The 17,201-nt window shown below is 52.2% G+C and overlaps 4 non-coding genes across 4 annotated transcripts; 3 read left to right on the forward strand and 1 right to left on the reverse strand.

Annotated features, from left to right (window-relative positions):
• Nucleotides 1-5,770: 5,770 nt before the first annotated feature.
• On the forward strand, nt 5,771-5,842 carry TRNAA-UGC. Its single transcript has one exon. It is a non-coding gene; the product is annotated as a tRNA-Ala (tRNA).
• A 1,233-nt stretch (nt 5,843-7,075) lies between these two features.
• On the forward strand, nt 7,076-7,148 carry TRNAK-UUU. The gene has a single exon. It is a non-coding gene; the product is annotated as a tRNA-Lys (tRNA).
• A 6,882-nt stretch (nt 7,149-14,030) lies between these two features.
• TRNAS-UGA lies at nt 14,031-14,112 on the reverse strand. The gene has a single exon. It is a non-coding gene; the product is annotated as a tRNA-Ser (tRNA).
• Nucleotides 14,113-16,819: 2,707 nt separating this feature from the next.
• TRNAV-AAC lies at nt 16,820-16,892 on the forward strand. The gene has a single exon. It is a non-coding gene; the product is annotated as a tRNA-Val (tRNA).
• Nucleotides 16,893-17,201: the final 309 nt, after the last annotated feature.

Genomic DNA, 17,201 nt, shown 5'->3' on the forward strand with positions numbered 1-17,201 from the left:
TAAACAGGAGATCCTGGGTTCAACTCCCAGTGGTGCCTTGTTGACTGGTTGTTGGGGCACCTGGTATTGGCTACTGTCAGAAGACAAGGTTCAGAGCTAGATGGGCCTTTGGTCTGGCCCAGTGTGGGTTTTCTTATGGTTTAAATAACACTCACAGGCACTGATAACAGAGTTACTGAACGTTTGGGAGTTAGGAGCGGGTAGGTCAGTGGTCCAGTCCCCACACAGATGACCCCTGTCTCCCTCTGGGACAGGGGCAGGTCTGAGCTCTCACCCAAATGCTCATTGTGGCTGCCAGAATCTGTGAGCAGCTTGTTTAGTTTACAGCAAAGGTTGAGTTCTGCTTTGTGCACCGTGTGTGAGAATGAAAATCCTAAACCGCCCTTTGAAATAACGAATGCAGCAGGACGTGTTACTGTCCCTGCCCCAAAGCAGACAGACCAATGGAGAAAAGCCGTCGAGTCCAAGGTAATACTCCCCTGCCATTTTACCTTTTTTGCTGGCTAAACTCCTTCTTATCTGACCGGCCCAGGCTGTCCTCTGCCTCAGCTGCTGCTCCTGGCCTGCTCTAGAGTCAAACACGCAGGGCCCCCAGGGGAACAGAGGCTGGGACAGGGCAGCAGCCTGGGCTGGGCTGGGCTGGGAAGATGCTGGGAGTTCTCGTTCCCTGAGAACTGGCCTGGCTCCCTTCTCAACAGCAAACAAATCAATTCCACGTCCCCTCCCCAGAAAAACCAGCCTGGAGCCAAGGGCAGCAGGGGACGATTCCCCCCAGTTCCCACCGAGGCAGGAGAGAACCCAGGGTGTTTCTAGCAGACCTTATGGAACTGACGTGGGGAAACCAGCCTTTAATAACAGGCAGTTCCAGTTTAAGCTCAGTGTTTTTAACAATTTCTACAACATTAAATTACCCTTCAATCATAGTGTCACCATCCATAACATTGCTTCAGCCTTACAGGTTCCCAAGTGCAAAACTAAACATCTCTTCAAATCCAAGGGAGTGGAGATCAGTCAGTGTTCAGAGTCATCCCACATAAAAGAACCATGTAGTGGTACATACTGGCCCCATCATGTGGCCATCGCCTTTCCCTCCTCTCTGTTAAAAGTTTTAGTATTTTGCACAGAAACTTTCTTCCCTCAGGAGAGTCCTGGGAACCAGGGCTGCCAGCCAGACAAACACCTTTAAGAGGCGGCATAATCTGTCAAAAAATGATCTCCCTCCTTCAGTTCAGTGACATCCTGAAATGTTACTTATCAGGGCAGAGCCAGAGGATTGAAAGCAGCTACATGAAACCCCTGTGTAGCTAACAGGAATGAACACAAACACTCCCTTGTATCTGAAGAGATGTTTAGTTTTACCCTTGGTAAACTACAAGACTAAAGGGCAAGGCAGTGGTGGTGCCAGATATAAAGAGTGAAACACGAAACAATCATCATAGTTATGCCCATAGTGACTGCAAATTATTTCTAAATTCTTCTTATTATCATCAGTGTATTATTTTCTCTGGAGTCTAGACATCGACTATATCTTGACCAAGAAATTTAGATCTTGATAAAATAATCGACTATCCCTGGTTAAGGCAATGGACTTGATACCCACTGGGGTGTCCCTACACAGGTTCAAGTACTAACAACAGTGGCTGCCTTTTAGCCATAGATTTTAATCAGGGCAATAAATTGATACGAACTCCTGTAAAATCATTTTCCAGCCCGACTCCTTCACCCACATTCATTAGGGCATTGGGCCACCATGTGAACATTTCATTTCCCTCCTCAATTTCACACAGAGACACAATTTCCTTTGCACAGATCCATGAACAGCAAAACCTCCCTGTGTCTCTTGCTGAGCCAGGGCATTCGATTCCATTGAAACCTTCTCTCCTGCAATGGCGATGGTCAGACAGAGGGGACATGGCCACCTTCACCTCTGACAGTGAGATATTGGCTCAGCTCTTTATGCTGCTGTTGTTAGTCTATGAAATATCAGGGATGGAATGCAAGGCTGAGTTCATGCACCAACCCCCTGAAACATTTCCTTGCCCAGAGAAATCCTGACCCCGGCTGTTGGAGTGATATGGTGGAGATTCGAATAGGAAAGGGACTGTCTGAATTGTCAGTGTGGGGAATGAACAACAACCTATAGCAATGTCATTAACCAAAAACACACTCTCATCCTGGTCCAGCTGGAAGGGAAATGGGCAGGAACTCTTGCTGTTCAGCCATGGACACACTTACACTAATGCAGCCAGGAGTGTGCTGGGGAAGCTGGTCTGAGCAATTTGAAGTGACAATTCTGTGAGAACAGAATCATGGTGTAGTGAAGTAACTGTACATTAAGTACTTGTGCCTGAGTGGTTAAGGTGATAGACTAAAAATCCATTGGGGTCTCCCCACACAGGTTTGAATCCTGCCAACTATGGAGGCATTAGTATGTTGCTAGTGCCTGAGTGTCCGCAGAGCTGGATTTGGTCTCACTGTGAGGCTGGCTACACTTAAAATGCTGCTGTGACACTGCTCTAGCACTGTGGAGTAGACAGCTGCTACAGTGACTGGAGGGGTTTTCCGTCCCTGTAATAGCTACATTGACAGAACAATCTTTCCTTTCATTTAGCACTATCTAACCACGGCTTAGGTCAGCTTAATTATACTGATTTTGGGGTTTTTCACACCCTGAAAGACCATCATGCTCTACCAACTGAGCAAGCTAGATTTAAAGTCAGTCAACTGCCCAGTCACAGTGTAGAAGGAGCCTGAGGGTGTTTATTTGTGAGCTGAGGTTCCCTGTCTGACATTTGCCTTTTTTCCTGGTTTGTTATGTCTCCAGCGAGCAAACCGGAGCTGTCACAAGGCTGGTTAGATGCTGCTTTCTAGCCCAGAGAGCTGGGGTTGATTTAGCATGCTGTTGCCATCAGCTGGTCAGAGTAACCAGGGTTGGAGGGTGGAATTTAGGATTCTCCCACCAAGGGGAGGTGCTGTTGGACTCATCTAGTGGGGGAGAGTCTGAGTCTGAGTTCCTCACATGCCACACACACATTTTCACAGGGAATCAGGTCCCCTGGGGAAAAACTCAAAAGAAGCCCAGGCCCAGGAGTGTCAGAGAAGGGAATCACTGTTTGCCTTAAGAGGTGGGTGAGGGAAACCTGCAGGTCCTTAGATCCCTCCAGCGCCTGATAGAACCATTTGTGGGGAAGGTCTGGGGAAGCCGAGGAGGACAAGGAGACGGGAAAAGGGCTTGCAGCTGTTGTGCAATCCCCATGCTCCCAGCAGAAGGGTCCGGGGGGCTCAGCACTCAGAACTCACAAGATGGCAAAGCTCAGAGCCCCATTACACGGAGTCAGAATGTGATCAGCTCACAGCGAGAGGGAGCAACACCCCTCCCTTGGTCTCTATGCCTGAGCTCCTATCAGCTCAGTCCTTCCCGCAAGATCAGGCTGCTGAGAGGGTTGCGATGGGGTAAATGAAGGCAGAGGAGGATTGTTCCTCATGGGGTTTGTTTGTGTGTCTCTGTGATCCTGCTGGAGGGAGCATCATTTGAGTTTGTTTCAGTGACTTGGGTTGGGCTGAGGTTGTGACCCTGAGCACAGGGGGTCCTGCACTCTGCTCCTAGCCCCTCAGGGAATGGACAATGGAGCAATTTCAGAAAGTGGCTAGAAAGTAGCCCAAGAAAGTGTAGCATAAGTGAGAAGAAAAGCAACATCCTCTCTTCCCTGGTGGTCTAGGGCAGGGGTGGGCAAACTTTTTGGGGCGGGGGCCACATATGGGTGAGGAAATTGTATGCAGGGCCGGGGCAGGGGGGGTGGAGTGTGGGATGTGGAGGAAGGGGCTCAGGACAAGGGATTGGGGCAGAGAAGGGGTGCAGAGTGTAAGAGGGGGCTCAGGGAAGGGGGTTGGGGTACAGGAGGGGTGCGGAGTGCAGGATGGGGCTCAGGGCAGGGAGTTGGGGTGCACGGGCTGCAGGTGCAGCAGGGAGCTCAGGGCAAGTGGTTGGAATGCACAGGAGTGCAGAAAGGGGCTCAGGGCAGGGAGTTGGGTGCAGGAGGGGTGCGAGGTACAGGCAGAGGGTTTAGGGCAGGAAGTTGGGGGGTGGGGGGCAGGAAGCGTTTGAGCTCCAGCCCGGTGCCGCTTACCTAAAGTGGCTCCGGGATGGCAGTGGCGCACACCAGGGCCAGGGCAGGCTCCCTGCATGCCTGCCCTGTCCCCACGCCACTCCAGGAAGTGCTGCGGCCCCGGGGGGGGGTGGGGGGCAGAGGGCTCTGCGTGCGCACATGGAGCCCTTTGCCTCCCGGCCCGGGGGCTGCTTCTGAGAGCAGCGCCAGGCCCGCAGCACCACCAGGGGTAATCCCGCGGGCCGGATCCAAAGCCCTGAAGGGCCGGAGCTGGCCCGCAGGCTATAGTTTGCCCATCCCTGGTCTATGGGTTAGGATTTGGCACTTTCATTGCTAAAGCCTGGGTTCAATTCCCAGTCAGGGAAAAGTGACCTTAAATCAAGAAAGCTTTGTTTTTTCTTCGCTTGCAATGTAAATAAATCCATGTTATTTTCCTGATTCCCCCATCTTCCCAGTGTCTCCATGGCAGGGCTGGCTCCAGGCACCAGCACAGCAAGCAGGTTCCTGGGGCGGCCAATGGAAAGGGGAGGCTTCAGCGGAAATTCGGCCCTCTCAGTCCCTCTCAGAGGGAAGGACTTGCCACCAAAAGTGGCAGTGGTGGAGCTGCCATTGATTGCAGCTTTTTCAATTTTTTTTTCCGCTTGGGGTGCCAAAAACACTGGAACTGGCCCTGCTCCATGAAAGACAATTTGTTAAATCCCAGATGAGTGGAGTTATATCAGTTCTCAGCCTGAGCCCTTAGGTCTTAATCCTGAGGATATTGTCCCATCATGGGGCCATTTCCCTCCTCTCTTTCATACAGACGCACAATTTTCCTTGCACAGACACAGGAACAGCAAGATCTTTCTCTGTCCCTTGTGCAAAGCAGGGGGCCAAATTCCATGGAAACAATGGACAAGCCGGGGACCCTGGGCACATCCAGCCCTGGCCGTGAGATGTTCCCTCCCCTCTTTCTTTATGCCCCTGTTGTTATTTCATGGATTGTCTGGGATGGGGGAAAAGCTGAGTTCACACCAGGTGGAGGGGGAAAGAACCCTGAAAATCTCAGGCCCCAACCCCTACTACCAGGATCACCGAGGTGCTGGGAATCTGCATGGGAAAGGGACGGTGTGAATTGTCAAGGTGGGGAATGAATAACAATCTACAACTAGATCCACCTCATTAACCACTGACACAGGCTAATCCTGCTGCAGCTAGAAGGGAAACTGGGAGTGATTCTTTGCTGTTCAGCCATGGAAACAGTGACCCAATTGCACCGCAGTGAATGTGCTGGGGAAAGCTGGACTTTACAGGCAGGTGGAAAGAGCAGATCCTAGAAACACTGGAGCTCCCCACAGCACTTCTGCCACCAGGGTCAGGTGTTGAGTGACTCACAGCGCCCCTCCCCTCCCATTATCTTCCAGCACGGGGTGGCAGCACCCCCCACCCAATGCAGGGGAGAGGGCTAAGTGTATCTCTGCACCCTGAGTCCAGGGCACCCACTCTCTCTGCCCCACACATCGAATCTGGCCCTGCTGCAAAGTGACCCCTAAGAACCAGCAGCCTCCAGGACAGCAGGTTTGGCCTCAGAGCAGGGAATGTGTCCCTCATGCTGCTTTTAGGCCACTAGGTGCTCTGGAAACAGGAGGGCTCTGAGTGTAACCTATAGCACACATGACCCATCTGGGGATGTAGCTCAGTGGTAGAGCACATGCTTTGCACGTATGAGGCCCTGGGTTCAATCCCCAGCGTCTCCAGGTTCTTTTCACCCTGTTGCTTTGCTCATGCCCAGAGCGGATGGGGCCCAGCAATCTCCCTGCAGGAGTTTCAGTCCTGCTCAGTGAGGGGCAAGTGCCAATTGCATGGAAGGTCTGGGGGAGTTTCTGCTCCTAAGTCTCCTCAGTACATTTAAGATTCCCACCTGCTGTGCTGCTTGGGACAAGGGTAGATGAGAAGGGCAAATCCTCCAGCACTGGAGGGAAAGGTCCCATCTGCACAGACTGAGAGGCAAAGACTAGACTTATTTCTTGTCTGGGCCCAATCTTTTCACCTGGTATAGCCCTTGTTCCAGCTCAGGTGGTAGCTAGGGGATGTCTCATGACTGCAGCCATGTTTGTTCAGTTCCACCCCCTTATACAGCTTTGGTACAAGGCAGGAATCTTTTGTCTCTCTCCTGAGGAAGAGCCCCAGGTTTAAGATGGATTCCTGTACCAGGTGACATGGTCACATATCCTGTGAGACCCCCAAGCCTTCATTCTTCCTGGCCTGACTCACAGATGGTGCAGGACAGAGCCATCTCCAGTCAATTGTCCTGGTTAATGGGAGCCATCAAGAGTCCAAACCACTATTAATGCCCGACACTTTGCATCATTACAACAGGACCTCAGAGTTATAGTTCATATTTCTAGTTTCAGATACAGGAATGATCGGTTCATACAAATAGGATGAACACACACAGTAGATTATAAGCTTTGTAATGATACCTTACAAGAGACCTTTTGCATGAAGCATAGTCCAGTCACTTTATATTCACACTCATTAGCATATTTTCATAAAATCCTGTGGAATGCAACGTCACAGCAGGGAAAGGGTTTTACTGCAGGACCTGGGAGCAGTTGAGTTTCATGTTCAGGCTGTGGCATGAGTTCCTCCAGGTTTCTCGTAAGCATACAGGGACCTTAGGGGGTGCTCTCGATACAGGAATGGCCCAGACATGATAAAGTGATGGGGATTGCATTTCCCTTTTTTATTTCTGTATTTCCAATGACATTTCTGTTTGTGATTTCGTTTTGCTTTGTATAATTGTGTTTTCTCCTGGATTTGATATTTAACTAAAAACAGAATAATGTCTCAGGGCGCCAGATGGAGGAGCAGGCTGGGGCTAGGACTGCTAAGAGAGCGAGAGTAGCAGGTTTTCTGTATTGTTTCCCGCCCTCATTTTTCTTGACTGGTTTCTCTTCTGCAGAAAATTTGCCTTTTTTCAAATGTGAGCCTGGCTAGCTCAGTTGGCAGAGCATCAGACTTTTAATCTGAGGGTCCAGGGTTCAAGTCCCTGGTCAGGCAAAGGGTATGGCTATACTTACCAATCTGCAGCGCTGGTAGTTGCAGCACTGGTTGTGCAGGGCCAGAGCTGGTGTGTGGCCACACTCACAGCTACCAGCGCTGGTGTGTGGCCACATTTGCAGCATTAGCAGCGCTGTTGGGAGTGATGCATTATGGGCAGCTATCCCAGCATTCAAGTGGTGGCAATGTGCTTTTCAAAAGAGGGGGGGTGGGGTGGGGTCTAGTGTGACAGGGAGCGTGGGGAGAAAGAGAGGGGGGATTTTTGGAGCCAACACTGTGTGTTTAGCTTCCTGCCTTGAAAAATCAGAACATGTTTCGGACCCCTTAGTCTTAACTCTTAATTGCAAACAGCCTGCAGCCAACACAACTCCCCGCTGTTTCATTCATTCTCCCTGCCTGCCTCTCATTTGATTGTTTACAGCCAGGTACAGATGATCACAGCAAACAGGAGCTCTGTTTGTTTTTTAGATAAGCAGCAGCGGCAACGGAGCTCCGGGCGGAGCTCGTTCATAACAAAACAGAGAGAGTAATTTATAAAAGCATTCTGGGATACATCTTATACCCTGGAGGCCAATCACAGCGCTGGTGTGTGGCCACACTTGATGACCAGCGCTGCAGCACCAGCGCTGGAATCCTTATTCCCCATGCTGAGTGAGGTGTACGGCCAGCGCTGCAGCCAGGGAGTTGCAGCGCTGGAAGTGCCCTGCAGGTGTGGCCACTTACTAATTGCAGCGCTGGTGGAGGCTTTCCAGCGCTGCAACTCGCCAGTGTAGCCATACCCAAAGAAACACTTTCCCCCTGTGACATCCCCAAAGAGTTTCAGGAGGACTCTCCTTGACTTTAGTTTTTCCTTTTCAGGACATGGCCTTTCCCAGGAAGGGCCCTTTACTTCCTGGGACTGAAGGTGCTACTTCCTCACCTGTCCACTGGCCTCACAGTCTGGAGGAAGAAAGGCCTCTGGGCCTGCAGCAAAGTGCCGTGTGCTGACTTTTTGAGCAAATGCAGGCTGGTCACAGAGGCATGTTCCCACTGAGTCCTCCCTGCCAGAAAAAATTGTCCCCACAGACAGGGGTGGCTCCAGACCCCAACACGCCAAGCGCATGCTTGGGACAGCAAGCCGCGGGGGGTGCTCTGCCAGTCACCGCGAGGGTGGCAGGCAGGCTGCCTTCGGTGGCCTGCCTGTGAAGGGTCCGCTGGTCCTGTGACTTCGGCGGACCTCCCGCAGGCAAGCCACCGAAGGCAACCTGCCTGCCGTGCTTGGGGCGGCAAAATGCCTAGAGCCGCCCATGCCCACAGAGTCCTCCCTGCTGGAAGTCTACAGTAATCAACAAGTGCTCTGCTGGTCCCATGGTGTAAGGGCCAGCGCTCAGGACTTTGAATCCTGCAATCTGAGTTGAAGTCTCAGTGGAATCTGAGAACAATTCCTGGGCCACAAACCCTGCTAGGTCTTCCAAGGCTCTGTCTTGCTTTCTCAAAGGCCATGAAAGCCACTACAAAAGGGTTTTTTTTCCTGCTGATAATAGCTCACCTTAACTGATCACTCTCGTTATGGTGTGTATGGCAACACCCAATTTTTCATGTTCTGTGTGTATATACCGGTAATTCAAACCCTATTAGGGCTCCAAAGGGAGCCACAATAGGTTGTGGTTTCTTTTTCAGATCTGTGTGTTTTGAAGCAGAAGATGAAAGTGGAAAGTAATCAGAACTCGGGAGGAAGTTGATTGTGTCCCTTTTAAGACAGTCTCTGAGCTGCTGATGGCTTTGGATCCAAAAGCCAAGCCCGAAAGCCTGTGTGAATGCAAATGACCTAGCTGATGGGAGAAGGAGAGAGCTGCCCATCAGTGGCAGCACAAAGGAGCTGCAAATAATAAATACATCTGGTCAGCAAACAAGCTACTGGAAGACTCAGATTGTGGCCCTCCAGAAAAGGGAGATGAAAGAACAAGTCAAGCCTGAAAATAAGGGGGACAGGTTAACCCTAAGGAGTGTGTGTGTGTATGTACAGTGCTAAAGCTAAATCTAAATCTGTCTCACAGCTATTACCTGAGGATAAACTTAAAGCTTGGTACAGCAGAGAAACTATTGCAAACTGGGTCTGTTGTACAAGAGGGGAAACTGAGGCACACCACCTCATGAATTTCATAAATGACCAGCAAGTGGGGTAATTCACTGTCTGACTATAGAACAAAATAAGGACAGCCTGGAGGTAATTCTTCTGTTTTTCCTGCAATTAGCAAGGACATTTGTAAAAGGAAGTGGTATTATTAAGCACTAATCTGTCCCCATCGGGGGTGTGTGTGGAAATTGTTTCTTTTGTTTTTCAGACACTTTACAAGCAAGCTGGTGCGAGCAAAAGACTAACCCAGAATACCATGAATCTATGCTTTGTGTTGTTTGTCTGTGGTGTTTGTCTTGTTGTTAGCATTGTTGTGTTTCAATGAACAGAAAACCTCATGACGTGGGTGGGGATGGCTTCAAAAGGCTGACTTGGGGGAAGATGTGTGTGGAAATTCAAAATGCTCAACTAGGAGGCCAGTACCTGTGTAATAGTTACCGTGGTATCTGGAAGTGAATCGGCAGCTAAGGTGGGCCCCACAAGCCCTATGGGAATAATGAGAAGGGGATTTGCTCGCTGGGAATCAATGGAGGGGTGTGTAAAATGGTGTAAATCCAGGGAAGATGTTTGAATGTGCCCCTCCCTGATGGCCGTGGAGGAGCACACCCAATGGCCCGTGGCAAGGGGTGGACAATTGGGTGTACTGTGTCTGAGGTGTTTTGCTGGAAATGTACATATTACCGGGGGCATAATTACACCAGCCCCTAACAAAATTCCACACTACATGCTGTTCTCTGGGCTTTAGCGCACAGATAGATCTGTGAATCTTACTGCTGTGAATAATCAAACCAGCGCATACAGCCTGATTCCACACCATGTGGTGAAGTTGGTTTGGACAATAACCCATTTCTCTGTGGACATTCAATGGACTTATGATATGGACAAAAGCACGAAAACCTGCAGCGGCAGCATATTGCAACTGCCAGCAACTGGACATGTTAAGAGCTTGATCCCGTCGAAGGAGGAGAGGAGGTGTTTTGGTGGTGGCCGGGATGTTGGACCATGCTGCAGTGCTCAGGTCTCTCGGTGTTGCTGTGGATTATTACAGCGGCTGGTGTATTGCTAAGTATACTTGTGTTACATTGCCTATGGAAATAACCTAGAAGTAATGGAGTAAGCCCCTCCCCCCTGTACTAGACAACCTGGACCCAACCTTCCTGGGCCCACAATAGTGGGAAGTCTGGAACACTAATTGGAACAGGTGTGGCAGGCCCGTACAAGAGAAGGTGCAGGGCACTGCACTACGCACGGGGCAGTGGGACAAATGGAATATCAGCACCTTCCACCTTGATGCCTGGCCCTATCAGGAAATGTGTCACCATATGTCCTATGCCTGCATCCCCTGGCAGCGAGGCTACTGGGCAGGTCGCTTACAGAGCTGAGCACCACCTTTCTGCTGGCCATCTTTAGAGAAGAAGGCTCTTTCCCCTGACAGCCACACTCACAGCGCTGTCTGACGCCCCGAGAGCCTCCCTCGTGTTCTCCCGCAGCAGCTGCCTGCCAGTGTGGGTGGGAAAAGGGGACCAGGAAGCAGTGCAGCCTCATTACGGGACAGGAGGCCCTCGCCACGCCCAGGCCTGCCTCTTGCCTTCAGCCCAGGCAGCCAGAGGTGCCGGGGAGCTCCCTGGCAGGCCGCCGCCTCAGCCAGGAAATAAATAAAAGGCGATGAATGAAGAAGTCAGGAAATAACAAGGAAATAAAGAGGTTTGTCGAACGGGTTTCTGTCCGATTTACCATCTTCTCAGCTACCGCTCAAAGTTAAACCCCTAAAGTCGACCTATCGGCATAAGTACAGATGGTTAGAATGGAATTAAAAGGAGCTGCTGTCACAAGTGTTAGGTGCCTGCAAGCAGCATGCAGACCATTTAAAAACACCGCAATTGGAGGCTCAGATGAAACGTTTGCCCTAAATCAGAAACGACAATAGGAGGACCAGCAGAACGCCACTCTAGGTAAACGGCAGAGTAATGGATGCTGTTAGAGGCAAAAAGTCATTCCTCAAAATTTGGAAATCAGATCCTAGTGAGGATAATAGGGAGGTGCACAAACTCTGGCCTGTTAAGTGTCAAAGTGTAACAAGTCAGGCCAAGAAAGAATCTGAGAAGCAACATGCTAAAGACACAGAAGCTAAACATAAATCCGGTCAGTGCGAGTCCTGGTCTGTCCCCGCAGAAAGGTGAACCCCCTCTGTGGCTGGAGTGAGCTCCTCTAAGCTGACTTCACCACAGACCTGTGCCAGGTAGTGCTCATTGTAAAAATGTTTCCTCTGACGGTTGGGAAAACAGGACCAGCGGTGCTCAGGCCGGCTGACACAATTAAAATCCCATCCCTCCCCAACAACAAACATCATGCAGTCCAGAGGAAGGGAGCCTTTGATCTTCCCTCTCATGCCTTAACTGGGGACCATACACACTAATATAGCAGTAACCAGTGCCACAGAGCACAAAGCCCACCAGTAATGCCCCCCCGGTCAGAGCTCCACCACCTTCTGTACTCGCACCGCGAATGTGAAGAACAAGACTCCAACCCCATCATTCTTCCCTGGCCAGGAGGCCCTTCCTCCAATCACCCTCTGCCTATTGAGCTACCCTAGAGTTGTTAATGGGCATTTCCTGAACACCCACCATGGCCAAGTCCTGCTGCTCCAAGGCACTGAACATCAAGCACCTCCTCCTGGGCCCCCAAATCCCTTCCACAGGGCCATTTTCACAGATGCCCCTTCCCTGGTAGTGCCCTTGCTCAGCTGTGCAGAGTTTTCATTCCCAATCCCTGCCTGTCACTGCCCAGCAGCCCTCTGGCACCATTCCTGAGGGTCACCCTGCCTTGCTCTCTTCCTGCCATGTTGGGAATGACAGCTCCCATCTCTCCTTGTTAAAAGTCAGGTGGGCCATCTAGGGGCAGAAGCCCATTCTATGTTTTCCTACTGCAGAGCCCAAGATCAGAGACTCACCTTCACTGCTACCCAGAGGGGGGGCAAGTGGGGCAATTTGCCCCAGGCCCCACAGGGGCCCCATGAGAATACAGTATTGCAACTCTTTTTTAAAAACAGAAGGGACCCCCCAGAACTGCTTTGCCCCAGGACAGCCCTATTCACCTTGGGTGCAGGGACTCCTATGATTCTAGAGAACAAATTGCCTCTGCACAAAGAGGGATGAAAGAAGCTGCCCAAACTGGGATTGAACCAGGGACCTTTAGATTTTCAGTCTAACGCTCTCCCAACTGAGCTACTTTGGCAAGTGTATAGCTGTAATTTGGCCTGTTGCTTCTCTGCCCTGGAGGTTTTTGCAGCAGCTGCACACAAAAAGGACGTCATTGTGAGCAGCCCATGAAGACAAGACTCGCTTTTGCCTGCCTTGCTCAGCTTGACTTGCTGCCTCACCCCGTTCCTGCCCTAGTGCCCGGGCTGACCTGGTGGTGGAAGGGGACTGGGGGCCAGTGGCGCGGGGAGGAAGTTGAGCTGGACCCTGAGCTAGACTAGACCCTGGCAGTGAGAGTCTGGCCACCACTTGCCGCCCCCACCCTGTTGTCCTGCCTTCCCCCACTGGGCGTCATGTCGGGAGGGACGTAGGCCTTCTCCCTCCCCTCCCCGATTTTCACACCGCAGAGGAGTGCGAACAGGAAAACGAACGGCTGCTCCACACCCCCACCGGAGGAACCCGACGCCCTTAGCTGTGGGGAGTAAGAAGTGGCTGTTGGCTGACAGGGCCTGTCCCCGAGGAGCTGGAACAGCAGCTGCCGCCTCCCCCTTGGCTCCAGGCTGTGGGAAATGCTCATTGCCTGGCTGCATGGGCGGATGCTGCTCCCTGCTCTGGAGAGCGTCTGTATTGCTCTGTCAACCCCCCGTCTTCACTGAGCCAGTCTGGTAAGGTCCCAAGTGCCCCCTCCGGCCTGGCAGCTGAGAGTCTGTGCAGACATCAGCCCCCCTGCCAGCCCCACAGGCAGCAGCAGCGCCAGCCCCCCAGCACCACAGGGGCACTCAATGCACTTCCTGTGGGGAAATGGCTCCTTGGCGTCCAGCTGCTAGAGTGAGAGCCAGGAGAGAGCAGTGTCTGGCTCACCGTGGGGGAGAGAAGAGACCTGGTGAGTGCGGATCTCCCTCAGCCTCCCCCGCAAGGCTGGTCAGTTGTATTGTCACTGTGATAGTCAGTGCTTCCCTTCAGGGTCGGCCCAGAACAAATCCCCCCCTTTCCTCCCCAGGCCCTGCCCCCACTCCCCCCCTTACCCCAAGCCCCCACCCCTGTCCCATCTCTTCCCACCCTGCACCTTCCTGCCCCATTCCTCTCCCGCCCCGACCTCTTCCCATCCCTGCTCCTCCCCCTCCCTGCCCAGCGCCTCCTGCACCCCACTGAACAGCTGATCACTGGCAGGTGGGAGGTGCTGAAGGGGAAGAGGAGGAGCTTGTCAGCAAGGCCTGTAGTGGGGGGGGGGGGAGCTGGCTGCCAGTGGGCGCTGAGCACCTATTTTTTCTCTGTTGGTTCTGCAGCCCCGTAGCTCCCATGGAGTCACTGACTCGGCTCCTTTTACACCCTAGAGAGAGGAGCAGAACCAGGGCTATGGCTGATCTATGGGGCACCAGGTGAGTGGCAGAGGCTACAAGTGCTGAGAGTTTGCCTGACCCCTCAGGGACACAGTGTGAGGGGGTGTCCCAGAGATCTCTATGAAAGGAGCAGAACAGGATTTACTTGGGGTGGGGAGAGAATTGAGAGTGTCTCAGGGGGTTGTACAGAGGTATTGCCCGGGTGAGGGACTGGCTAAAACTCCAGCCTCACTGTGAGCAGGATTTGAACCTGCGCAGGGGAACCCTAGTGGATTTCAACTCCAACGCCTTAACCACTCGGCCATCACAGCTGTGAGCACAAAACTACCCCAATGCCAGAGAAACTGGTAAAGAATCACAATGCCCAGGCGTGAACTCATCTGAACTACAGGATTCCCACCGCAAACCTGGCTCCCAAAGCACAGGGGGGATTTGGGTTTGTTCTTTTTGCTTAGCCATGTGCAGTCGCACAGAGAGCGCGTTTAAAAGTCTCCCCTCCCACAGAGCGGGAAGGGGAAAAGATTCTCAACTTGAAGCTTGATGTGAATGAGGATGTCTGGACCACAGGGCCAGGGACTGGCTTTTGCTATAGAAACCAGTGACACATGGAGCCAGGCTAAGGAAAATGTTTCCTGGAGTCAGTAACTGGATTAGCAGCAGTGCAGAGAAATGTCTCACAAGACGAGTCAGCGCATTGGTGGTTTGGTCGCAGAAGTCACAGCTACAGTAGAGGAGGTCTAGCTTTGGTTTCTGGCCAACAGAGGGGTGAGTTTTATTGTCTCCAAATTACAGTAGAAAAATTCAGCCCCAAACTGGGTGTGGTGGGGCTTTCTCTGGTTTGTTTTGTTTTTCTCATTTGAAATGTCCTTGATCATTTTTCTGGAAAAACTCTTTGGACAAGGCCAAGGAAGAGTTAGAACAATTACAGATCTCCATGGGAGTGAGGGGTCTCTCAGCGCCAGGGGAGGGGTGGAGATTTTCACGGAGGGGAGCTGAGGAGATAAATGAGAGGCGTTTGCTCCAGCAGAGGGAGCGGCTTGGCAGGTTCATTTTTACCAAGTGAACCCCCCCCACACACACACACACGTTGCTCCCCTGCTGCTGCTGCCCCAGCTCAAACCCCACTGTCACCCCCAGCCTGTGACCTACAGCTTCCCGCTGACAAAGCCCTTATCTATCAGAGACAAAATCCCCTCATCTGCCCCTTCTCCCAGCTGAGCCCTCCCCCCACAGACCCCAGGACAACCCCGACCTAGCCATGCCGGGGGGTCAGGCTTAATCTTCAAGGCCAAGTGCAAAACCTTCAGCCGGGCACGTTTCGCTCCCTTCCCACCTCGGCCCAAGCGGCAAGGGAGAAACGGACGAGACACGCCGGCTGGAAGACGCCTCCCTCCCACTTCTCTGTAGCCTGCTGTGATGTTATCAATATGAACTGGGACCGTAGAGATCATTGTTGCCACCACTGTTATATATGTGCAGCAAATATTGTGCAAAGGTTGGCGTGTGAGGTGTCTAGGACAAGGTTATGATTGGCTGGTTATAATGATGCTGGCTGTATGTGTGCACCATTTTTGTATTTGAAGTTATGAATATGGGCTATGTACTTGTATCTCAAATGTATTTGATTCCAAGTAGCCTCAGTGTCGTCAGCCCCCAACTCCTCCAGGAGTCCATAGCAAAGAGACCCCCCCCCCACTGTCCTGGACTCCCTGGGAGGTGCCTCCCACCCCCCGCCCAATGGAGCACCAAGGATTAAAGTGGCAGCATCTAGTGTCACTGGGGTTCAGTGGCTCAGGCCAGACACCTGAGCTGGAGACCGGCCCCCATAGCACTGCTCGAGGGCCTGGGCCTGGGGTGTTCACAGCCCCCTCCTCATCCCTCCCTGAGCCCAGTCTGGCTCCTCACCTGGAACAAAGCAGAAGCGTCTGTCGGCCTCGCTGCTGTCTGAGTCCCAGGCGCTGCTGCTGTCCCATGGGGAGCGGGCCGAGCTTCTGGGGCTGGGAGAGGGATCCTCCACCTCCTGCCCTGGGAAGGCTGGAAGGTCCCCACTGACTGGGCAGGGCGATGCCTCCTGCTGGAAATCGGGGCTGGACTCCTGGGGCCGCTGCTGCCCACACAAGCCCTGGAGCCACCCTGCCCGGTTCTGCTCCTGGGCTGGGTCCTGCCTGCCCAGCCGCATCCTGGCCCAGCTCCATTTTGGCCTGGCCGGTGCCTCTCCCACCTCGGCGCCTGCGCCGGGAGCAGGTTTCCTCTTCCAGAAGGCTGGGCACCTCCACCTCCTGGCCCGGCCGAGAGCTCCTTCCCCGCCAGCGGGGATGGAGGGGCCGCTCCGCTCCTGGGGAAGAGAGACTGCTGAATTGGAATTATTTTGCAAACTGGACACCATTAAATTAGGCTTGAATAAAGACTGGGAGTGGATGGGTCATTACACAATTAAAGCTATTTCCCCATGTTTATTTGTCCCCCTACTGTTACTCACACCTTCCTGTCAACTGTTGGAAATGGGCCATCCCGATTATGCCTGCAAAAGGTTTTTTTCTCCTGCTGATAATAACTCACCTTAACTGCTCACTCTCGTTATAGTGTGTATGGCAACACCCATTTTTTCATGTTCTCTGTGTATATTTATATATCTTCCTACTGTATTTTCCACTGCATGCATTCGATAAAGTGGATTTTAGCCCACGAAAGCTTATGCTCAAATAAATTTGTTAGTTTCTAAGGTTCCACAAGTACTCCTCTTTCTTTTTGCAGATAAATTAATGGCGGTTAAGTCCATGAATGGCTATTAGGCAGGCTGGGTAAGGAATGGTGTCCCTAGCCTCTGTTTGTCAGAGGGTGGAGATGGACGGCAGGAGAGAGATCACTTGAGCATTATCTGTTAGGTTCAGTCCCTCTGGGGCACCTGGCATTGGCCACTGTTGGCAGATAGGATGTGGGGTTGGATGGACCTTTGGTCTGACCCAGTATGGCCATTCTTATGGTCTTATGAAGGGAGGGGCACAATCCTGTAGCAGAGTTTCTGTAGTGTAGTGGTTATCACGTTTGCCTAACACGCAAAAGGTCCCTGGTTCGAAACCAGGCAGAAACACAATGGCTTACTTTTCCCAGCTCCTGCTGTTGTAGGAGCAGCAGTGATTTCTATGCTCAAAAGGTCTGTTATACTTCCCCCGCTCCCACTTTTGTCTCCTCCCCCTCTCTGAATGCCTGTGAAGTGGTTTTCCCCGTCCCGCTCCCCCCTGGAATGCTCGGGGGATGAATGGGCTGGTTGAAGAGCAGAAGATCTCCCAGGTAGACAAGGTGTCTGGGACGCTAATTAGGCAGCGATCACACACCCAGAGCATGGACACTGCCCAAGGTGGAGTGTGACCAACCAGATGCAGCCAAGTCATCTCTAGTC

This window comes from Mauremys mutica, unplaced genomic scaffold, assembly GCF_020497125.1.
Source record: "Mauremys mutica isolate MM-2020 ecotype Southern unplaced genomic scaffold, ASM2049712v1 001490F_np12_obj, whole genome shotgun sequence".
Classification (NCBI taxonomy): Eukaryota; Metazoa; Chordata; order Testudines; family Geoemydidae; genus Mauremys; species Mauremys mutica.